Genomic DNA, 15,054 nt, shown 5'->3' with positions numbered 1-15,054 from the left:
TCAGTGTGTTTGCAACTGGAGTAAATGATAACAAGTTCAATAAACTAGTTTTATGGTCTTTATTGTCTGCACAACAACCCCGCCAGCTTTTCCCGTGCTTATTTAGCATTATGTTCATTCATCAAAGAATCAGCTGAATTAATGGAAAATTATTTGTAGCATCTGGAAATTTTTACACACACTTTCCTTCAGGCATAGCTCTGGTGTCATCATTGCTATCGTATGTCAACTTCAGCTATTTCGTTAGTGCTGCAAATTAAATGTATAAAAACATGCTTTTTTCCCCAACGTGGATCGAAAAAGTATTTTGTGAATCTGAAGTCTTTTCACCAAGATAAAGTAAAAAGTCTGATCAATGCAGTTGTTTAGTAGCTGAAGTTCCTTTACGCACAGAGTGTAGTATGAACAGCTGAGAGGTAACCTTGTCAGCTGTCCCTGGCGATGCTGTCACTGTTTGTAAATCTTTCACGATTAAACTGAAAGAGTCCATTCCGCTGCTCTCTTTTAACCAACATAAGGTCATTTCCACTTGCCCTGGGGAAAGGGCCGTTTAATTACTGGCCTGGATGCTCTGGACAGGCATCCCAAGGTGTTTTGTGTGTCTGCTTGTGTGGATCTGGCAGAGGGAGGGGAGTACCCATACTCTGTCACATGCCTGGTGCATCTACTCCAGTTTTCAAGGTTAAGAATGAGGCTTGTCAGAACTTTTGGCTCCTTTTACCATATTCACAAATCTGTGTTGCTTTTATGAGCTGGCGATGCCTTCAGGGCTCTGAAGAAGTAAGGAGGAAGTACCGTGGAAGGCTGCACTCCTGATCATCACTAACTGGAACTGTGTGGTGACAGCCTTCCAGGCAGGTGCTTTAGATGAGTTGAAGAGTGCTGGTTGAGATAGCTGCTGTGCTACTGTTTGGGTCATCAGAATTATTCGCTCTTTCATTTCAGGTTCTGCCACTGACTTGCTCTATGTTGGGCACCTTTCTCAGCATCTCAGATGATCTGTTAGCATCATGGATATAAACCTGTGTGTACTTGTTCACCAAACACCCTAGTGCTACCGTCTTGTTGAATGCAAATGGTTTGCTCATGGATTCTTTCTGGTTTTGGCCATGTGACATACTGTAGCCAAGTAGGTGAATGATGGAATTGGCATTTGTCTTTGCCCTTGGGCCCATTCCCTTCATGAATTTTCAAGATAATTGATCAAGAAGGCCTCTAGCATACCGTGATGAATACCTTCCTTTGAATGCCTTGCAGAGTGTGCATAATGTGTTCCACTGCAAGTATCCAGGGGTTGTCTACAAACACGTTGTGCTGCCTTAAATGTACAATTACATTATTAAGTATAATACCATCTATTATTATGGTATTATAATAGTCGTGCAGTTAGTGTAATGTTATTTTGTGGTTATTTCTGTTTAGAAATAAACTATGCTGATATAAACAGTTTCATAATACTAAAGCTGTTGCAGTTGAAAGAAGACCTTTTGCTACCAGACTCTATTTGCAAACCAAGTCCTACTTTTAATATACGGGCTTCCTGAATTCTCTTTTAAAACGTGTTATAAGTCCTTAAAAATACTTTTATTCATTACCTTGCTTTTTGATGAGAATGGAAACGTTTCAGCATTTCAGGGGAAACAATTTTCGGTAGCCAAACCTTTCCCTGTTGACACAGTGGAAGGGTGGCACTTTCAAATGAATAGCTCTCAGAACATTTTGACAAGATGATAAAAGATACCGTCTGTGGGCTTAACTCGGCTGTATTTAGTGTTTGTATTATTCTCTATGTGAACACACGCACGTTTCCTGAAGGGTTTCTAAATCCAGTCACCAAGTATCACAAAACGTCCTGTCAGAACATGTAAAGCAGAGGGAAGGAGTAAGCTGTTGTACCGTTTCTGCTGCACGTTGCCTGTCTTTGATCATTCCCATGCACAGCTTGTGGCGTGCTGTGAGATGTGTTTTCTTTCTGCATCTTGTCCAGATCACTTGTTTAACTGCATCAGTTGGTCTCTTTCTTCAGCAGTTACAAGCTGGAACTGGAGTGCTTTACTTAAAGCAGAAGCTTAAAAATCCAGCACTCCAGTTCATCTACAGTTAAGGCTTTAAACCTAGAAGCAGTATCTTTGTTTGCCGAGGGCATGGGTAAATAGTTGAGGGAAAGGGGTGATCCCACATGCTGAACCGAGACATTTGAAAATAATGTGGAGGAACAGAACAAGCTCCTCCGTAATGCAAATTCTCCTGTTAATTTGTGGAGCCCGGGCCTATGTTTGACTAGTCAGGCCTGCTACAGCACCTTTGGACTGCAGACATTGGTATTTTATAATGATTTAGCAAAGCTAAAGCTCATAGCTTACTGCATGTGACAGAATATGTGATCGTGGGGAATCTTGAAACAAAATTTTTGGTTCACTTTTTTAGTGATTATTGAGCCACACCCCAACAGAGAGACAGTAGCAGAGAGGTCTGACTCCCTGCTCCTAACAAAGAGTATGCCATGTTTGCCTGGGTGTTTAAAGTTACACCTCATGGTTGTTGTGTATATCCTTGGCTTTGTTATGTTTCGTTTTCCTTTCCAGGAAGGATTTGTTATGTCTTTGGTGTGATCTCCTTGTGCAGAGATATGGCATTTAAAAACAATGATTGAATTAAGGTTGTTTCTGTTGGCATAGCTCTTTTTTCCTTGTTTTTCATCATGCTTTTCTGGGGCATGTGTTTGGAGGGGGCTGCAAACCCCTGAACAGGACGTAGATGGCAAATCCTGTGCTGATTTCATTAGGATTACGATCTTAGTGCTGCTCTCTAAATCAGAGTTACTATTTGGGCTTCGTCCTGTTTTTCTGAAAAGCAGTTACCACTAATACCTTTGCTTTGTGTAGCTTCTGCTGCATTTGTTTTTTCCTTCAATAGCTCACAGAGTAAGAATTGCTTGGTAGGTCCCTGTGGATTTTGGATTGATTTGCTGTGCATTGGCACGGCTGCTCTTAAAGGTTTATGCCTTCCGCCAGATGCTTGTTCTTCACCTCTCAGTTATGCTTATGCAGTTGTGAATTGAACCATTGAAGAAGACAGTGGAATCTGCATTTTGGTTAAATCAGATTGTTTTGCAGGTCTGGTTTATTATGGCATCAGTACAGCTATGAGATGGTGAAACCAGAGCAAGGGTGTGGATTGAGAAGTATTGTTTAAACAAGGCTTATAAGTGGAGAAATTTTTAATGGAACTCTACCTCTGTTGAGGGAACTGTGGAAGCTTCGCTCAGGGGGTTGGTTCTTTTCCTTCCGTAAAAATAGGTGAAAGGATGCAGTTTTATTCTTTATCAATATTCTCCTGGCAGTCAGTTTCTGAAGTTTTGAATTACTTATGTTCAATTATGTTTTGACAAAATGAGTTGTTTTTTCTTGGCTTAGCAATACTGGAAGCTCAGGGGTTTTATTAAGCTAACAAAGAATGTGACCTGTGCAGTGTAAGCAGGAAGATCATCTTCTGTTGAGGATTCTTCTGCCTTTTGTTGATTTCATAGCATGCATAAAATGAGGAGATTGGAGATGAGTAACTCTGGCATGTTACTCACAGTCACGTTCCATCTCAGTCGAGAGTTGGTAATATGTTGCGTACATACTGCATGTTGGGTTTGTGTGTTGTTCTGCTGGACGTATTGCTTACCAAATGGATATGACTGCGAAGGATTCATTACCTAACGAAGATGAGAAGGCACATATGCAGCAAAGTCCTAACAACGGTTTTACTGGGAAGGAAACAGCATATCAGTGAGTGAGGCAAAGAGAGACCTTTCTGATGTAACCTTAGTATAAAGAGATTCAGCTTAGATTTTCTTTCAGTTCTTCTTTCAGTATCTATGTGTTTTGTAAAACCTTTGCAACTGTATTGTCTGTTTCAGATGAGGTGAATTAATATCTGCTTGTGTTTTGCTTTATAGTGGCTTGAGTTAAGTATTAATGAAAGTAACTGCTAACACTGAGGTCTTTTTCACCTGAGGGTGGACCATGCTGCGAACCACAACCCTCAGAAGCTGTAAGGAGCATCCCATCTCTCCAGCACGTTGTCTACAATAGACAAAGTGACCGAGGGGTTCTCTACTTGAGCTGCCCAGGGCAGGTTTAGCACTTACGCTGCTGGGCTTGAGGGACCAAGTTCTTCAACAGAGGTCTTTCTGTTGTTAGTGTTAACTATTGACAGTACTGGAAATACCATAATTTAGTAATTTGGGGAAACAAGAAGTTTACTTCCTTTCCCCAGTCTGGTTTTACGATGGTTCATTTCTCTTTTCAGTTCAAAACAGTTTGTTTCACCGTTTTATTGTCAATCATTGCAATTTACTTTATTTCTCATAATGTTGCTTTCTTGTGGGTTCTTCTTCTGTGTTCTTAGGCTTTGCAAGGGCAAATTTAACAGCCTTCTGTTATTGCCGCTGTTTCTTCTGAGACAGAGACTAGGATGGTATCACCTTTTACTGCAACAAAGATTAATGAAAATCTTTTCAGAGGAGAGTATTGGATGGACTTTCTATGCTGGTCCATGACCTCGGTTCAAGATACACATGATCAACAGAGACTTTGGGAGAGTTTCTGGCAATTTTTCTTTTTCCTCCCACTAAATGTTGCATTGGGCAAGTGTTAGTTAAGATGGAAGAGATTAGTTGATGTTTCATTCCTCAAATCCCTGCCCTAGGGTTGGTAAGAGGAGGGATTTTCACTTCCCATGACTCATTTATTGAGCCTGGGGAAGAATTTAGAAGTCAGTATATCCTAACTCACTTTTGGCAGTTAGTTTGAAAAGAAAAAAAGTTCTTCAGGAATGAACATGTTGAAATACAGTGACTTCACATGTACTAAATTGTTTGTATTTAGGAACATTGAAATATGAAAAGAGGGGATTTAATGCATTTTAAAAAAGTGCTTGGGGAATGCTATATTAGGAAGTGCTTTTGTTAGGAATGCACATTGTTTGAAAATAGTTAATGGAAAAAAATAATCATATTGGTGAGTAATCTGGCTTGAGGCCTCTTGGAATATGTTTGACAACTTAGCTAAAAGGAGAGAACCTTATTTGTTCAGAATGCACACAGAAAACTTTGGGTTTTAACCACCAGATAGTTTGGTTTATATCTATCCTTTTTAGCCAGATACATTTTTCCTCCTCAAATATTGTGACTGGGTTACTGCATGGAAGGTTTGCTTGATAGTGACTGCCTGAGGCCACTGGCTGAAGCAAAAGAAACCTCTGCTGTCTGCCTTGTTTCGGTCTGAGCAGCCTCCTCCTTGACCAACCGACCGATGGGGATGTCAGTGTGCCTCCACGCAGTGCTGAGGCTGATCCCTGGCTTCATGTAGGTACAGGTGCTCAGAGCCGGCTGGCTTCAAGGCCTCGGTGCTGAACTGAGGTAACGCCCCGGCGGACATGGCGGGCGCCCCGTGAAGGGGAAGGACCTGAGCACCAGCTCAGGTCACGCTACTGACAACCAGGCCCCGCGTACCATGGCTGGCGTTTTGGCTCGGCCTGTCGGAGCTAGGGCTGTGGAGAAAGCTATTTGCATCACTCCTCAGTGGTATCCTCAGTACATGCCATATCAGCCTTCAGCAGAGCTCCTTGGATCTCTTGTTCAGTTTTCAGTCTCTGTCAGCAGCTTTGAATGCAGGGTCTCCCTAGAACACAGATGTGCAACACCTCTGGAATCCGTGGCCCGATGCTCTTTGTAGAGCTGTTCATTTTGTTTATCAGATTGTCGCATTATACTTACTTGAATAGCTGTAGTAACAGAATAATTCAGTATGGTTTTTAAAAATACTTTTTTCATTTATTGAATGTAAGGGACTTGCACGAATAAATTATCTTACGCTCCATCGTTATCTTAAAGTTTGCTGAAATACCTTCTGGAAAAGCGTAAGTCTGTACTTTCAGTATGATTTTTATGAATGTTAGAATAGCATACTGAAGAATTGTCCTTTAAAACCAGAGATTTACATCAGCAGTTTTGCAACTAATGTGTGCAAGTTATATTAGGAATGATTCATTTAGACATTTTTCTCTTATATGTGTGCATATAATTTTGTTTTATTAAGTTGTGGAAAGCATAGTAATTTGTCCCTTTCCAGGAAAAATAGAAGTCTAATTGTTGAAGAGTTCTCTCTTTAATGCCCATTATAAAATATACACAGGATCCTGATGTGTTGATTAAGCAGTTATGGTAGTCTTTCCATATCCATGCTGGGCTTTCCTTTTTCTCCTTGTATTTGAGGGCAACTAATCTAGGATTCTGGTTATTTATTTCTTTATCTTTCTTTTTGCATTGGCCTGGCCATTTTGCCAGTCATCAGTTCCAGTCATCTGGGTGGTTCCATTCCTTTCTGGCTTTTTTTTTCCTTCTGTTTTTTTCTGGGTAGTGATGATTCTCCCAACAGAGGCAATTAGTGATTTTTTTTTCCCTATTTTCAGCCTTCAGGCTTTCACAGACCTATGCATTTCCTTCGAAATAAAGGACTAAATAAATAAAGAAATGTACAGCTGTGGAGCTGGTATGGTGTCTATCTTGCTGCTTCATGCCATCCAGTGGGCGTTGTAGCAGTAAGAAGTATCTTAAAAGCAAGTGTCTGAGAATCTGCGTCATCTAAACAGATAATATGTTGATTACAGGATCAGCAGATGAATGAGCATAATGCAAAGCTTCTTCCTTGAATCAGTCTCCTGGAAGATGCTAATACATTTTTCTTTGAAGCAGTTGAGGTTTTTTCTTACCTATTTGCATCTTGCATTTTAAAAAATGTTGATGCCTTGAAATGATTCTGAATTTAGTAAGTCCTAAAATGTCTAGCAGAGAATGCTCTTCTAATGCTGTAACTCATTAGAGCCTTCTGGATTATGTTTAATGGCATGCTACAAAGCCCTGGAGGGTATGCTTAGTTACCGCTGTCATGGCAGACTTCTAAAAATATGGTGCTCTGGAGGCTTCTGTTAGAATTAAGCAACCTCATAATTTGGTGTTCATTAGCAGAATTTCATGCTTTTCCTTTTACTAGCTGTTAATATGTAACTAGATTGATGGCAACTGTGCAGTGTAGGTTTTCCCTTCCTGCCTCCTTGGTGAGCATAAGCTAAAACTGGCATGATTTAAGAGCATTTTTTTTTTCTGAGCTGGCTCTGTAGTACCTGTAAAGACTATAAAGTAGGCTTAACAGAGGAATCCTACTCTATTAAGAGGGATGTCTTGTTACTGTGTCCCGGTAGTGTATGCTACGTATTCATTCTGCTATAATGGAGTAAAAAATACTAGTATTTTTTTGACTGTGTGTTCTGTGAAACTTTTTTTTGTGTATTTTTTTCAGGTTATGTCTTCACATGGCTTACCTTTCCTATTTGAAGAAGCTTGCACACTAGCTGCTGGCTCAAATATATTCCTGATCCCGACGTTGCAGTGAAACTATTGATCTGAAATGCAAAGAAACTGGGAATAAACACAGAGCCCTCTTTCCAAAAGCCTTATCAAATCTGGCACAGATGCACCCCTGTGCCTTGCATATCGTGAGTGACAGCGCAGCACATTAGCTGAAACCCAGCATCTTGAGAAAGTTTAAGGGCTTAGATGTTGCGTTGTGGCATGCGTGTAAGTTTGCCTCTGCTGTAAGGCCAGGAGCATCCAGCCTGGGGATAAAGCATATGCAGTACTGCCTTTCAAAGCTGGGTTTGATGGAGGTGGTGAGTTGTAATCGTATTTAATTTGAACTTAGACTTTCACCTTCAAATCTTGTCATTTGATTAATACAGCATATTTTAATTCAGAAAATGAGCACGCATGCAGAAATAAAAATCCTATCATGCACTTATATTTGAAGTTTCACTTCATAGCATTTTTATCTTCTGGAGGGAATGAAATAAAAACAATTTATTCACTAGAGTTTAAAACTAAATGTGTGAAGTCAGTTTGAAGCAGGGAGACTAGGGGAAAAGTTTCCTGTCATAGTCATGCAGCTAATTGTTGTTGAACACATTGTATTTCCATCTAAGACCGTTCATTGTATCTGGAATTTGAGATGACTTGGTTATCTGTCTGAGCATTGCTTAAAAGCTGTGAAATTGGAATAAAAAGTGAATATGCAAGAGTGCTGTCAAAACTCTGATATTTGATAATGTATTTTACAGAGGCTTTTTATTTTACTGTTAATATCTTGAAGTAGAATTTCAGCTTTTTTAAAGTTTCCGGAATAAAGTTTTGAATTTTATCTTGTAATCTTTAAGGCAGGACTTGAGCTCAGGGAGTATCAGATGGATATTGTGTTTTGACTCGGGACTCTCTGTGCTTAGTCCCTGAAGGCATTGTCAGCTGGTTAGGATAGCAATTTTTAAAAGCCCTTTGGGGAAAAAATAGAACTTTTTTCTTTTCTTACACTTTCTTTCTAAGGAAAAATATTTTTCAGGGTTTTGTCTCCTTTGAACAGACGTGCTAACTATCACTTTGGACTTTTTGGTTTAGTAAATACACTAAGGCACAGTTACAAGCATCCTTCATGTCCAGATTATTAACGTTTTCTCTGTTTCTGTCAGTCTTGTTGGGTGCCTTTTAGTTCCTTCAGCATATCTTATTAGATCACTTGCATTTGTGAGGCAGGGTTGAAGACTGAGGCATTTCTCCTTGTTCTTTTTTTTTTTTTCCCAGGTTGATTTGGCATACTTGGTATCTGTATCTGAGTGGACAGCCATCTGCCCCTCAGCTCATTCCAATTATGCCAGCTCTGAAAGCAGCCAGCGAAATTCAGTTCTTTCATTCAGCCTGCACAACTGTCTTTCACTTTTGTGTTTTAAAGGGGTTGGCCTGGAGTGTTGTTTTTTTTTTCATTGCATAACCAGTACTTACCAAATGGTGTTGCAAATGAATAATGCAAAAACCATAAGCTCGTGGCAAGACATCTTCTTTGAGTAAATTGTAACTTAACATTTAAGGCAAATCTAAATGGATTTTCTATCTAAATGGATAGAAAATAACTGAATTAAAAAACACTTTTAAATGTACAGTGGTTTACTGTATATAAATGATCTTTAAAAGGACTGCAATAAGCAATGTAAGATTTGTACGGGTGAAGGTTCCAATGGAGGCAGAATTTGTCAGTTTCTTCCATGTATGGGGCCCATTCAATTTTCTTTATCCAAAAGCAATTGCAGGCAGGACTGATCTTATACTGTACAGTACCTTCTGAGAACACAGCCATACCTTATTTACCATGGGATATATCAGTTTTTATTAGCATGCCAAATAAATCAGGATTATAGGCCTAAATTTAATCTTGGAACACAAAATGGATTATGTTTGTGGGAGGGATGGGTACATCAGTATTACCCACATCAATACTAGTGCAAAACATATAAATACTGCTTATGAGCGCTGAGACCTAACTTTAGAGTTTTTATTTATTTATTTTTAGGATCTTAATAGTGCTTCATCAGACAATTATATGGAGTCAGATATTTGTTCAGTTAGGTTCCCCCAAAAAACTTCACTTAGCTTGAGTTTCTTATATCACTGACATAAGTTATAATCCGAAGTTTAGAAAAATACTCACTGATTACCTATATGTTAATTATTTTAAAAGATGTAACTTGCAGAAATAATAGCATAATATTTTAGAAAAAATATTATTCACTTAAAAGAATCGGTGCACCAGCCTTTCATTTTGAATAGCAAATATAACTTCTCCTGGGGTTTCGGGTCTCCTTTTTCTCCAGAAAGTTGTATTTATTCCCAATCTTCAGTAAGTTTTTGAACTGATTCTTGCAGAAGTTGCATTAAAGTTGAGGTAGTCTTTTATGGTGAAATTTGTAGCATGCATAAAGAGAATGTTTCTCCAGTATACCTATAATTCAGTGTTTAAGAAAAAAATAAATATTTAAGTACAGAAATATGGTGGGCTGTGATTCACCTCATTTTTTTCTAAAATCTGCTGCTAATCTCTTTTATGGTGTTCTCTTCCTGTAAAAATCTTACTGTCTATTCTTTGATTTCTGGATTAAATATTCTTATTCTGTGTTGCTTTCATCTCTATGCTTGCTCTTGCCTGTATTTCTTTAACTATTGCTGTCTCCCAGGTGCTTCTCATATGCTCCAAGTCCCAGCAAACATAGTTCCCTACTTCATGTTGCTCAAGTGACTTGTAATGTCTTACCCCAGGTCATTACATGTTCTTTTTCTCTTCCTTTCATAATCATATTAAAAAAAAAAGGAAAAAGTCATTTAGTTGTATTTGTATAGCAAGTGTATACTTTCTGTGTATGCTTCACTAGAAGTGCATAACAACCCTGACTCAAGACCCAGCGGACCTGGGGCCTGCCCCATCTTCACTCTGGTGACTGCATGGGGTATGTGCAAAATGGCATTTCAACAGCAGTGTGCCTGCGGCCTGGGAGCAGGGCAGGAGCGACAGTGCTGCAGGTCGTGGTGGATACTCTCTCTACTCCACTGTGAGCGTGCTAGCAGTGTGATCGGTGCGCCTGATGTTTACTTCTCTGCGTTTGGAGGCCCTGGCAAGAATTGATGTAAAAAGTAGTTGCATGTTTATTTTGTGCAGTACTTCAGAAAACAGTTCTGCATGTCAATGTGCTTTTCTATTTTTTAAGTTTTATTGTTTTAGTCAACAGCAATTGCTGAGTGGTTGCTTTTAATGGAGTGCTGTGCCTTTCTTGTAACACAAGGCGTCTGTTTTCAATATTTTCAGATTGTTCTTTGGCTGTTAATCTTTGCATTTTTACTCTCTCTGTGCTATCAGTCTTTTTTTAATCTTTCTTTAAAATCTAGAGGAATGCTTTGAAGTACTTTCTCTCCATGCCTTCTGTCAATTCCACTTACTTTTTTCAGTGGTGAATTAGATTTAACATAGGACAGAAATACGCTGCTCTGCTGCAAGTGTCACCCCGAAACTCTCAAACTGCTTTTCTTTAAGCTAAAAGCAAACAGCGCTTGCCTCTGGCCTGAAACAAAGCATAGAGAACTTCAAAACTCAAGTAAATAGTTTAGCAAAGTTATGAACAATTAAAAAATGGATGTCTTGAATTCTTCTGTAGTGCCACAGTTGAGTGGCGCACGCGATAGCAGTAATTTTTTTAATACCATTTTGGGTTGAGTATTTTGGCCACGAGAAAACTAAGCGTCTGATATTTCTCTTTAAGACCATAATGACAGTGGGATAACATCTGTGAACATTCTCAGTGGTTAGCGTGTGAGACCTCAGTTTGATCCACGTCCAGTGTATATACGAAGGCCTGTGTTTGCATGGCTGACACCAGGTTTGTAGATGCTTTAAAAGGCTAGGAAGACAAGCTACATGCTTGGTGGGACACCGGTGGTTGCAGTGGTTGAGAAATGAGAAACCAGAAGGAATACGACCAACAAAAACATTTGCTGGAGAACAAAATACCAATAGTGTAGAGCTAGAGCCGTATCAGGCAAATTTTGAGGAGAAAGAGGATTGAAACCTGCTGCTGTTGTGTGTCGGGGTTAAACGTTCCTCTTCCAAATGTACATCACTGACTTGCCACAGTGCAACCCTAGTAATGGTACGTGCATAATGTATTATAAATTGCCCGTGCACATCTAATCTGTACCCCTTGACACAAACCAGACCCCCAGGCCTGTGATGGGAGTGATGGTTATCATCAGCATGTAGCACTTAACATGCGCAAACTGCTGCACAAATGTATAGCTAAATGCTATGAGTCCCTTGCAAAGCAAGAACGAGCATCCTTCTGGGGGACTTGGGATTGAATTAGTGTCAGGGCTAGGCCGGTGGTCAGTCAATTGACCACAGAGGCCTGTAAAATTAAAGGAATGGCTTCCCAACTCTCCTCTATTATAGATGTTAATTACCTCATTTATCTGCCTTCTTGCAGGTTCTCACCATGTTTTGCAAACACTGAAAATACTCTTATAGAGTTTTTTTTCCCCTTGACTTTTTGCTTTAATTATTTAGTGTTGTTCCCCCACACACTTGTTTAAACAGCTTTCTGTGAGATGACAGTTTTTTCTGCTTTCTTATATCTTGCTTAATCGTGTGCTGGTTCTGAGGAGGTCTTTTTGAACAGACAGGCTGGAGACATGACACTTTACAGTACAGCAGAAAATCTTTCTGCACTTATTTTCCACATCTGATGAGTTACACTTGTGGCAGAAGGTTGTTCTTGTGTCAGACCTGACACATGTAGAGGGGAGGTAATAAGTAGCTTTTCCTCCCGATCAATCCCACAGCTATTGGCAGGAGTAAGACTTCTCTCAGGGTGGTTAATGTTCCTTGAGAAATTATTTGTCAGTTCACTTGAAAAACGTCTCATGACTACGCCAAGGATTGAAATCTTCCATCTGCTACTGTGCTCCTTTACAATCAGACCTTTCTACAGCTGGTGAGTGGGAAGGTGAGTTGCTTTATTTGTCCAGATGTGATCCTCTGCTAACATACATACACAACATTTCCAAATTCTGCTTTTTTTTTCCGTTTAATGCCCTGTAACCTGTCATATACTATTTGCCCTTACCTGTCACTTAAGTATTGTATCATCTGTCTTCATCCTTCCTCCATCTGACTCCTTTATCCTTGTTAACTGTCTTTCATTCTTTCATGTGCAGTTATTTTCAGCTGTGTTCTTGCCTTTTTATCCAAGCCTTCCTGTTTCTCCCATCCTCACAGATTCCTCACACAGACCCTGGCCATCTGTTCTTCGCCCTTTGCATTCTCATCCTATGTTTGGTTTTTTTCAATCTCTCTTCTCATTCTGCAGTTCCTTCCCTTATCTTTTATTGTCATAGGAACACCCACTATGACTTCTAAATAATCCATAAAGACTAGGGGTTTCATTTTTTGTAAAAAGAGAACTTCCAGAATTCTTGATAGTGAAAACAACATATATATATATTTTTATATATTTATAAATCCCACAAGATATTAAAATCCATGAGAGAAGAAAGCAAAAGTCTTCAATAAAATTGTATAAAAATTATCATTGCTTTTAGGCAGAGGAAGATCTTCTAGTCTTGCAGCGTGGTAACCTTGCACGTTATGTAGGTCAGAATTTAGTCCTGGCAAAGAAATTTCTATACATCTCAGTGCTTATCATTACTGTCTCTTTCATAATTAAATGTTCTGGAAGATGGAGGACCAAGAAAATAGTGAGATGCCATACTGAGGGACATGCTTTCCAAGCTGGAAATGAGCTTTTATTACTTTATTGCATCTCTCTGAAAAGTTTTTCTGTGCTTCCATCTTAGAGAATGCAGATACGTTTCTAAAGAACCTTATGAATATGAAATCAGAGGAAGTAACTTTATGGCTTTCATGTTCCAGAGAACATTGTCTTTTTCTTTGCACATGCACTTATATAGACCTAGATAAGCTCTTTGGCATTTCTGCTTCCTCTGTGAGTTTAGTTCCAGACAAATTCTTTGTTCAGAGATGCTGAATGATGTGTGTCTTGGTATTTTTCTTCCTTGAGCTTCATAAAATGCAAACTACACCTAATTGCTTGTCCTGTGCTGAACTGTGTATTTCTGCCTAGTAAGACTTAATGTGGGGACTAACACATTTAATTTTATATGAATTTTGTGGAAACCCCAGAAAGAGTACTGTTTAACTCCCCACCAAAATTAAGATGTTGGTGTACTTGAAGCCACATACTGAAACCCACACCGCCTAGGTGGTTACTTTCAGTGAGTGCAATGAATGAACAGCTGGATATATTTTTCCCCAAATCATATATGCAGTGCCATTCATGTTCTCACACATGCATGAACAGATGCTTATCCAGAAAGAGGAAGCAGTTTTGAAAAATTGAGGTACAAAAGAAACACCCCCGCACAGAACCCTCCTCAAACCGAGTGAACTGCATTTGGTCTGGGACTTAATCCGTAGAGATCACCAGTATGGAGTTTCTTTTTACCCTTATGTCTGATACCTAAGACTTGACAATAAGCTCTGCATCATATTTTTCATGCATTTACATATAATATGTATTTCTGAAAATGTGTACTGAACACGAGTTTAAATAGAAATTGAGCAGTGGCTATAGCTCCAAACCAGCTCTGTTTGTGTTGTACGAACAGGTTGGATGCTTGCAAGCAAGGTGATTACATATAGTCCAACCAGAGAGAACCATGCTGCAGAAATGCTTTTTCATGTAAAGACTAACATGCTCTTGGCATTTCAGTTGCATGAGAATGTAAATATGATTAAATTTTAAGGCTAGGGATATAGCAGGAAATGTCTGGGAATGCCATTCCACTAAGCGCGATCCTCAGTGAGAAAGGGGATATAGAAGTGGAGGCCTCATGAGAGTTTGGGAGGAAGCCAGTACCATTGGAATGAGGTTTTTTTTTTATTCTCTTTAAAGAATGAAACATGGGATCTCACAGCCACCTCCATCTTCCTTGCAATTAATCTGGTATACCAGCTTTCTTCCTGGCTGATACGCAGAACGTCTCAAAGTTAAGCTGAAGAGTTAGTTCTTACAAAGAAACCCAATGTTTCCCTTTCGTGAGTGAGAGAGAGGGAGTTCAAATTAAGGAATTGGTTTCAAAACTATATATTTGTTAGAACTTCTTTTTGCATTCTCCTTCATCTTGTGTGGTATTTCAAGAAGCTCTGGCTAACGCTGAGTACTGTGTCCCTGAGGAGCAGCGGGTGAGTCACGCGTCCGGCTCAGCTTCCAAAGTGTCCCTGGAAAACTTCCAACTGAACTGGTTGGACGTGGTGCAGGATGGGCGGCAGGTTAATTGAGAGAGATCTCTCGATAAGTGATGTGTCCTGGAGTGACAGGACCGTGCAGGGAGCGCTGTACCAGCCTTGGGAGATGGGGCCTCTTCTGAAAGGTGTCCCTGCCTCGCTGGGGAAGGAAGGCAACTCTCAAGTCTAGCCATAGGAAAAGGGGCCATGGTTTTACATGCCTCAGAGCTACGGAGACTTCTGTTCACCAGTGTGCAAAAAGGATTGGGGCAGTGCCAATGGCATAGCAAAGTTGGGGAAGGCTGGTATCAGCATCTGAGCAGGTGGATTTGCTGCA

At 39.7% G+C, this 15,054-nt stretch overlaps 1 protein-coding gene and 1 long non-coding RNA gene across 2 annotated transcripts in view; both read left to right on the top strand.

The window, feature by feature from the left end:
* Positions 1 to 15,054, top strand: part of MND1 (meiotic nuclear divisions 1) — a 39,938-nt gene that overhangs the window by 4,564 nt on the left and 20,320 nt on the right. The window lies entirely within an intron of this gene.
* LOC118251165 (uncharacterized) lies at positions 3,585 to 8,120 on the top strand. Its single transcript, XR_004779680.2, has 2 exons — positions 3,585 to 3,776; positions 7,350 to 8,120. It is a non-coding gene; the product is annotated as an uncharacterized LOC118251165 (long non-coding RNA).

The sequence above is a fragment of the Cygnus atratus genome, chromosome 4 (genome assembly GCF_013377495.2).
Source record: "Cygnus atratus isolate AKBS03 ecotype Queensland, Australia chromosome 4, CAtr_DNAZoo_HiC_assembly, whole genome shotgun sequence".
NCBI classification, from domain to species: domain Eukaryota; kingdom Metazoa; phylum Chordata; class Aves; order Anseriformes; family Anatidae; genus Cygnus; species Cygnus atratus.
Note: the sequence above shows the minus strand (reverse complement) of the source record. Positions and strands in the feature narration are given on the sequence as shown.